Here is an 8,748-nt window from a genome sequence, read left to right as displayed (position 1 = left end):
TAGTTCTGATCTCACATAAAAGATTGGGGCACGAGACCATAATTGAAAAGCTAAACTCCGACCTCCCAATGGACCTCGAGTCATCAGGTAAAGAAACTTTGATCTCACACAACAGCCAAAAGTACCAAAACATCATGCCGATCTCAAGAAAACGAGCGCAGTACTGGTAAACCCAATAGGCAGACAGAATTAAGGCAAGGCGATTCCTAAGCAAACTGCATACCAAAATACAAAGCCAAATAGAGAATCAGGGGCATTCATAAGAAGCACCGACCTCGAGAATTGACCGCTCACACTAAACCAACTAAGCTGGCCTAGAGAAAGGTCCAGGCAACAAAGAGCCCACAAAATGCTCGAGAGAAGACAGCCCATAAATACTCAGGGGCAAAAAACATACACAAGAGTCCAACGCTCAGACAAAAATAATAAAAAGGCAAAAAAGGGATACTTTCGACAAGAGCAGTTCTCAGACCACACGGTCATGAATAGAGTTTAAAGATTTATCCCCTCACCAGTCATGGAATAACTGCTGAGGAGATAAAGGGGCAATTGATGATCACTGGATTTCTTCACCCCGGTCTAAAGGCCAGGCCCATGAAAACAGTCCATAACCCGAAGGCTTCAATATTCCCCTCGAGAGCTAGGTCCAGCCCGCTCAGACACAGGGCCGGACTCCGCCTAGACTCCTCAATCAAGCCGGCCTAAACCTCTCGGCCCAGTAATCAGGCCTTCACCAGGCTCAACTTCAGCCCTACCATTCAACTCAGCCCAGAAAGGGGAAAATGACCAAGATGCCCCACTGGCAGGTCCTTCCGCATGCGTATCAGAGGAGAATCAATTGCCGTTACGCATGGAGCAGGCGCCTGACACATCCGTACATACGGAGCTAGCTAGACGGCAAAAGACAGCTAGCATTGTGGCAGAGAGACAGATATATATATCACGGTAGAGGCCACGCAGAGGGACACTGACTACTTCTTCCTTCTTCTTCCTGGACACCATTTTTATTCTATCTGCAACCCTTGCCTCAATATACTACTCTGAGCCATAAAATCTGACTTGAGCGTCGGAGGGCCTCTGCCGGGGCATCCCCGGTAGGCCCCTGACCATTCTTTCTTATTTTACAGGTCCTTTCACCAGGTAGAACATGGAGAAACCCATCAGGGAGCCCAACAAGAAGGGACCCAGAAGAAAACCAGATCTATCATGGACCAGGAAGAGGAAAATATTTATCAGAATTGTTAGAGAATTCTTTTCTTTTTCAATTTTAGGATAGAGAACTTATCCAATATACATTCTGAATAGTTAAATATAATAAAATCTACTTAAAATCTGAAATTATTATTATAATCCAATATGTATATAATAATTATATTTTAAAATTTCTCTTAAGATGAGTTATTAGATTAGAATTTGTCAATTTTCTCATTTTTATCTCTTGATGTTTTGTTAAACTATTAAATTAGGGGTTCGCCCTTTGACAATTATTATAAATAAATCTGTTCCAATTCAAAAGAGAGATGCAATTACATAATTATTAGATATGACTTTTACAAAATAATTTAATTCTTTCTCTTAATCAAACATGAAGATAGTCCACAAAATTAGGGAATTTAAAAGGATTAAAAACTCAATAATTTTTTTTTAAATTTAAATTTGAATTTTGAGTATAATATGCTTTTTAAAATTGAAGAGGGAATGTTTTTTTTAAATAGATTTGTTTAATATAATTTAAAATTAATCAAATCAACAAATTATTAGATACCAAATAAAAAAAAAAAACTCAATAATTTTGCAACAAAACAAAGCCATTCAAACATAAAATCAAAATCAAAACCTTTAACCCAATGCAACGATGCAAAGAGGGCTATCACCTAAACCTAGATAGGGAGGGCCCAAATTCTGAACTCACTTTGTTTGGAAAATTTTCTTAAAGTGAATAAAAATAAAAGAGAAAAAATAAAAAATATTTTCCTTTTATTATTATTTATTTTATTTGAATAAGTGAAAAAAATAATATATATATATTTATTTATTTATTTATTTATTTTCTTTTTATTGGTGAGAAGATAAATAAAAAAAATAATTATATGTTTATAAATTTATCATTTACCTTTTTTATTCTCTTTATTGTTGATGTAAGGATATATATGTAAATTGAAAATAAATGCTAACTTTTTTATTTATTTTTTTTCTCTATATTAGAGAGAAAATAACTAAAAAATAAAGATTATTTTCCTTTTCCCCAAAATTTTCTCCTTTCTTTTCAAACAAAAAATAAAATAAAATAAAATACTTCATTATTTTCTTTAATTATTTTTCTTCCCTTTTATTTTTAACATATCCATTGTTAATTAAAAGTGTCTTAAGCTTTCCGACCAAATTTTAGAAATCAAAATCATTTCCTGGCACATGATTTATAGTTCCTTATTCAATTTAAAAAGTTAGATTCTTCAAGTCTTTGATTGTTTTATAGAAAATGTTTTCTAAATAATGTTTTTTATATTTTTTAAAATTTGAGCCTATTTAAGTTAATTGGTCAATATAATTAAAATATTTTTTCTGTCAAAAATTTTTCTCCCTATAAGAGGGAGTCATTTCCAAGATTTCAGAATTTTATTAAAATTATAGTATATTAATTTATTAATATTTTTAATTACAATCAATTAATAAATATATATATATTATTTAAATGGAAGTTTAAAAACTATAATTTATAAAATTTTAAAGTTTTAACAGTATACTTTTTATTAATATTTGTGCATAGAAAATTTTTAAAATATATGCATTATTATGAATTAAATATACCACATTATATCACCATTATCTATCTAAGTAGTATTTACTTACAATATTTAGTCTTTTGTTTTGTATTGTTTGCCTATATTCTCGTGAATAGAGTATTGTGTTGTCTGATGGATTAAAAAGCATCTAACTCTATTGTTTTCGATGGATTAAAAAGTATCTACTTCTATAAGTCAATTTCATTATTATTGTCTTTATCTTAATTGATTCTATATATATATTAAAGTCAATCTCATTATTATTGTCTTTATCTTAATCGATTCTATATATATATATATATATATTATTGAGTAAACTCATATAAATTAATACTTCATATTCATTTAAAATTCGCTATCCATTATAACATCACATTAATTTTTGAAAATCCAAATGCAATAACCAAACCCTAATGTGATTCTACCACATGTAAAGAAAATACTCAAAGAGTAACTTTTTATTATTCAAGCAGTCGGGTTCTCTATTCCTAACTGCTAGCACTGTTGCTTTTAAACCACTACTAGTTTAAATATAGTTGGATGGTCAATTTACAAACGAAATGACTACATAAGTTAGCTTTTATTGAATTTAGATCACGAATGATAATACACATTATTCAACATAAATCATACTGTTATATAACTCATTCTAAGCAATTTGTTTAATTATTTAGAAAATCCTCATTTTCTTTCAAAGGTCTCCAATTCAGTTAAGAATAGCGGAGGGATTTAGATCCATAGTTAAGAAGAGAAAAATTTTACTTTGCACTCTATGTATATATTCAATTAAATAAAACATATATTTTATTTACAGAGCTAGTTCCACTACCATTAAATATTTTTTTAGATTTAACGGCCGGCTGTTGTGGTGAAAATGACTCCCAAAATAAAGAATGAATCATCAATTTTGGTGAGTTTAATAAATTTGTTAGTTTATTTTATTAGTGTGCTTGATTATATGGAAAGTGTGGAATGTTGTGTATTATCATTCTCTAATGAAAGAGATAATGTGTTGCTCCAGTATTTGTGTGGGTTTTTGTGAACATTTTTGTCATAGGTTATTCCCAATGAGATCATCATCATTGTTGATAAGGTTTGTTGTCTTTTGCAGAGTTGAAAAAAGAGGTATCCCTCCCATGCTAGTAAGGAGGTGCTTGTCAAATCTATTGCCCAGGTTGTGCCATGAGTGTTTTTCTCTTACTCAAAAGATACGTGGGAGGTTGGACCATTGGTGGTGTTTTCTTCTAGAAGTGATGGGATTAGGTGGTTAAGTTGGGAATGGTTATGTGCACATAAAGATCAAGGAGTTTAGGTTTTTCGTCATGTGCATGAGTTCAATTGGCTTTGCTAGCTAACCATAGTTGGTGTTCATGGTGATTTTTTAATTTTATTAATTAATCACATGTACGTACTTTTTTTTATTTTACTTTTTTAAAAGATCGTTTAAATTCTAATTCTAGCTATGTTTTGAGGAGTATTTGAAAAGTGAACAATGTGGTGCATTTTGGAGCTGGCCATCATATTAGTGATATAGTATCTATCAATGTCTGGAATCATATTAGTTATATGTTCATGGTTAGTTTTCCCCTACTTTGAGGTGCAAGCTATGGCGAGTTCCAGTCCCTCATAAGGTTTTGAATTTTGCATGGCCTTGTGTAAGTCCCTAGTAAGGTTTTGAATTTTACATGGCAATTGTGTAAGAACCTTCTTCTCCTAGGGTGAAATCTGTTGCTCTTAAAAAAAGGTAACGTGCCTTTCTTGTCCTGTTTGTGAAGGCTCGGATGAGTATTCTCTGCATTTATTTCTTCAATGTCCTATAGTTGTTAATTTATGGAATATGCATGCTGACACTAAATTATTTCATAGCCCCCATTCTTTCATGCTTCTTTGGAGACTTTGGCGGAATCCTAGCATAGTCTACTCCATATCAGCATGTATATATTCTTTACAAAAGTGGCAGTTTGCCCAACATCATGACAATGGAAGTACCTTGCATACCTACTTCCTTTTTGGTTACTTGGAGACAACAGGTGTTATTAACGGTAAGGTGTAATATAGATCATACAGTACCTTTGAATGATCAAGGTGCTGGCCTTGGTTAGTTGGTACCTTTGAATGATCAAGGTGCTGCTGGCCTTGGTTAGTTGGTACCTTTGAATTATCACGGTGTTGTTAGTTGGTCAAAGATTACAAGGAGTAAGGAGTATGATACTATAAATTAAAAAATTTGTGAATAGACTGTTTTAATGTAAGTTTGATCAAGTGGAGTTCAGACTTTCCATCCTTTCGTGAATCAGTCAAATATGATCTCACTATTAGGTTCAATTAAGAGAATTCACTCTCTCGATCCGTTATATTACATTATTTTTTAATTTTCTAATGGATGATTAAACTTTTTTTTAAAAAAAAAACATTAATTCTTATGAATTTTTTAATTTCAAATAAGGGGGAAAAAGTATATTGGGATATTTCACATAATCATATTCCTTTTCATTGTCAAACCCATTTAGCAAGTTGTATCAGATTTGTTATAGACTAAATATTTGAATTGTTATCCAATGTACATCTTGAATAGTTAAATATAATAAAATCTACTTAAAATCTGAAATGATTATTATAACCCAAAGTGTATATAGTAATTATAATTTGAAATTTCTCTTAAGATACTTATTACATTAGAATTTGTCAATTTTCTCATTTTTATCTCTTGATGTTTTGTTATTCAAGTAGAGGGCATTCTCTATCTTTATCACACACCATAGAGTTTCTGATTCATGAAATAAGGATACATGTTAATATCTTTTGGGCAAAATAATCCTTAATTATAAAAGTAATTTTAAATTACTTCTACGTGACTCACTCAAAATGAATAAAATTTAGTTTAATTCTATAAATTGTTTATATCTAGAAAGATAAAATAAAATATATAAAAAAAAGTCACATAAAATAATAATCAAAAGGGGAATTGCCTCCCATTTTGTTGCACAGCTTTTGAAATTGTTAGGGTTGAATTACTGTCGTCCATTCATCATGCTTAGGCACTTCTTTTAATACACTATCAAATTAGGGGTTTCCTTTTGACAATTACGGTAGATAATGAGAATAATTTAGGTTAATAATTAAATAATTAATTCATAATGATAAATATTGTCCTCTTCCTGGTCCATGATAGATCTGGTTTTCTTCTGGGTCCCTTCTTGCTGGGCTCCCTGGTGGATCTCTCCATGTTCTTCCTGGTGAAGGGACCTGTAAAATAAGAAAGAATGGTCAGGGGCCTACCGGGTGTGCCCCGGCAGAGGCCCTCCGACGCTCAAGTCAGATTTTATGGCTCAGAGTAGTATATTTAGGCAAAGGTTACAGTAAGAATAAAAATGGTGTCCAGGAAGGAGAAGGAAGAAGAAGAGAGTCCCCCTGCGTGGCCTCTACTGTGATATATATATATCTGTCTCTCTGCCACAATGCTAGCTGTCTTCTGTCGCTTAGCTCCGTATGTACGGATGTGTCAGGCGCCTGCTCCATGCGTAACGGCCATTAATTCTCCTCTGATATGTATGATTCTCCTCTGATACGCATGCGGAAGGACCTACCAGCGGGGCATCTTGGTCATTTTCCCCTTTCCGGGCTGGGTTGAATGGTAGGGCTGAAGTTGAGCCTGGTGAGGGCCTGATTACTGGGCCGAGAGGTTTGGGCCGGTTTTGATTGAGGAGTCTAGGCGGAGTCCGGCCCTGTGACTGAGCGGGCTGGACCTGGCTCTCGAGGGGAATATTGAAGCCTTCGAATCATGGGCTGTTTTCATGGGCCTGGCCTTTAGGCCGGGGTGAAGAAATCCAGCAGTCATCAATTGCCCCTTTATCTCCTCAGCAGTTATTCCATGACTGGTGAGGGGATAAATCTTTAATTTCTATTCATGTGTGGTCTGAGAACTGCTCTTGTTGAAAGTTCCATTTCTTTCCCTTTTTATTTTTTTGTCTCTTTACTTTGATGTTTGAATGTATGGCGTTATGGAAATGTGTGTTCGATGACAAATGATATTTCACCTCGGCATGTACCTCATCATTATTTTCTACTCACACTATCTTCTGGTTTTGTCAACTTTACTTATTTGTTGGATCAAGCCGGCTCTACTGGGTCTTTGCTGGTTGAACCGATCCGGGCTAAGAGCTCGGAGTCTGGTTAAGCTTCTAACTTGCGAATTTTTCTTATTCTCATGAGGGCATTCTTGTTTTTGGCTCGCGATCTCGTCATTGTCGCGAGCTCAGGAATATAATACCTTGTTCCTCTTGAGATATCCTTCCGGTAATCGGTGTGGTTTGAGCTGTAAGCTCCACTGGGATAGAGTACTCGTTCTTTTGTTGTTTTCCTGTTACGAGTTCATCCGAGCTGGGAGCTCGGTTCTTTGCTTTTCGCTTAGGCTTTTGTGCCTATAGCCTGTGACGATGTCTATATCGCGAGCTCCGAAGTTCGGAATTTCACTTTCTTCACTTTGATGCCCCGAGCTCTTTTGTGAAGTCGGACTTGATTTCTTGCTTTCTTGTCGACCATTATTCGGGCTGTGTTTCAGTCTGACTGTTCATTTGTTTGGTTTTAACTTTTCTTTTATAGGCTTATAGCCTTGCCGATCCAAATGTGAGGCCCCTCCAGGCTTCCGGGAAGGTCGACCTTGGATTGCAGGGGTCGGACTATCTGTTTTTGGATTTGACCGTCTTGCCTTCTTGATTCTTTATTTGAGCGTTGGACTCTCGTGTATGTTTTTTGCCCCCGAGTATTTATGGGCTGTCTGCTTTCGAGCCTTTTGCGGGCTCTTTGTTGCTTGGACCTTTCTCTAGGTCAGCTGAGTTGGTTTAGTGTGAGCGGTCAATTCTCGAGGTCGTTGCCTCTCATGATTGCCCGTGATTCTCTGTTTGGCTTTGTATTTTGGTATGCAGTTTGCTTAGGAATCGCCTTGCCTTAATTCGGTCTGTCTTATCGGGTTTACCAGTACTGCGCTCGTTTTCTTGAGATCGGTATGATGCTTTGGTACTTTTGGCTGTTGTGTGAGATTAAAGTCTATCTACCTGATGACTTGAGCTCCTTTGGGAGGTCGGAGTTTAGCTTTTTCATTTATGGTCCCGTGCCCCAATCTTTTATGTGAGATCAGAACTATGTTCTTTATGAGTTGTTTTTGCTTGTTGCATCGGATGATCTTGGGGATTCTGGCTATTTTTGCTCCGGGAGATCTTTGAGATCTTTGCCGGTCTTCTACCTCAGTGAGGTCTTCTGCCTTATTGAGGTCTTCTGCCTCTTTGAGGTTTTCTGCCTCTTTGAGGTCTTCTGCCTCTTTGAGGTCTTCTGCCTTTTTGAGGTCTTCTGCCTCTTTTGAGGTCTTCTGCCTCTTTAAGGTCATCTGCCTCATTGAGGTCTTCTGCCTCTTTTGAGGTCTTCTTTTGCTAGGACCTCAGTGAGGTCTTCTTTTGGTGGGACCTCAGTGAGGTCTTCTTTTGTCAAGACCTTGTTGAGGTCTTCTTTTGCTAGGACCTCAGTGAGGTCTTCTTTTACTAGGACCTCAGTGAGGTCTTCTTTTGTCAAGACCTTGTTGAGGTCTTCTTTTGCTAGGACCTCAGTGAAGTCTTCTTTTGTCAAGACCTTGTTGAGGTCTTCTTTTGCTATGACCTCAGTGAGGTCTTCTTTTGTCAAGACCTTATTGAGGTCTTCCTTTGTCAAGACCTCATTGAGGTCTTCTTTTGCTAGGACCTCAGTGAGGTCTTCTTTTGTCAAGACCTTGTTGAGGTCTTCTTTTGCTAGGACCTCAGTGAGGTCTTCTTTTGTCAAGACCTTATTGAGGTCTTCCTTTGTCAAGACCTCATTGAGGTCTTCTCTTGTCAGGACCTCAGTGAGGTCTTCTTTTGTCAAGACCTTATTGAGGTCTTCTTTTGCTAGGACCTCAGTGAGGTCTTCTTTTGTCAAGACCTTGTTGAGGTCTTCCTTT

Source organism: Manihot esculenta, chromosome 11 (genome assembly GCF_001659605.2).
Source record: "Manihot esculenta cultivar AM560-2 chromosome 11, M.esculenta_v8, whole genome shotgun sequence".
In the NCBI taxonomy this organism is placed as follows: domain Eukaryota; kingdom Viridiplantae; phylum Streptophyta; class Magnoliopsida; order Malpighiales; family Euphorbiaceae; genus Manihot; species Manihot esculenta.
The sequence above is the reverse complement of the archived record's forward strand: the minus strand, read 5'-3'. Positions refer to the sequence as shown.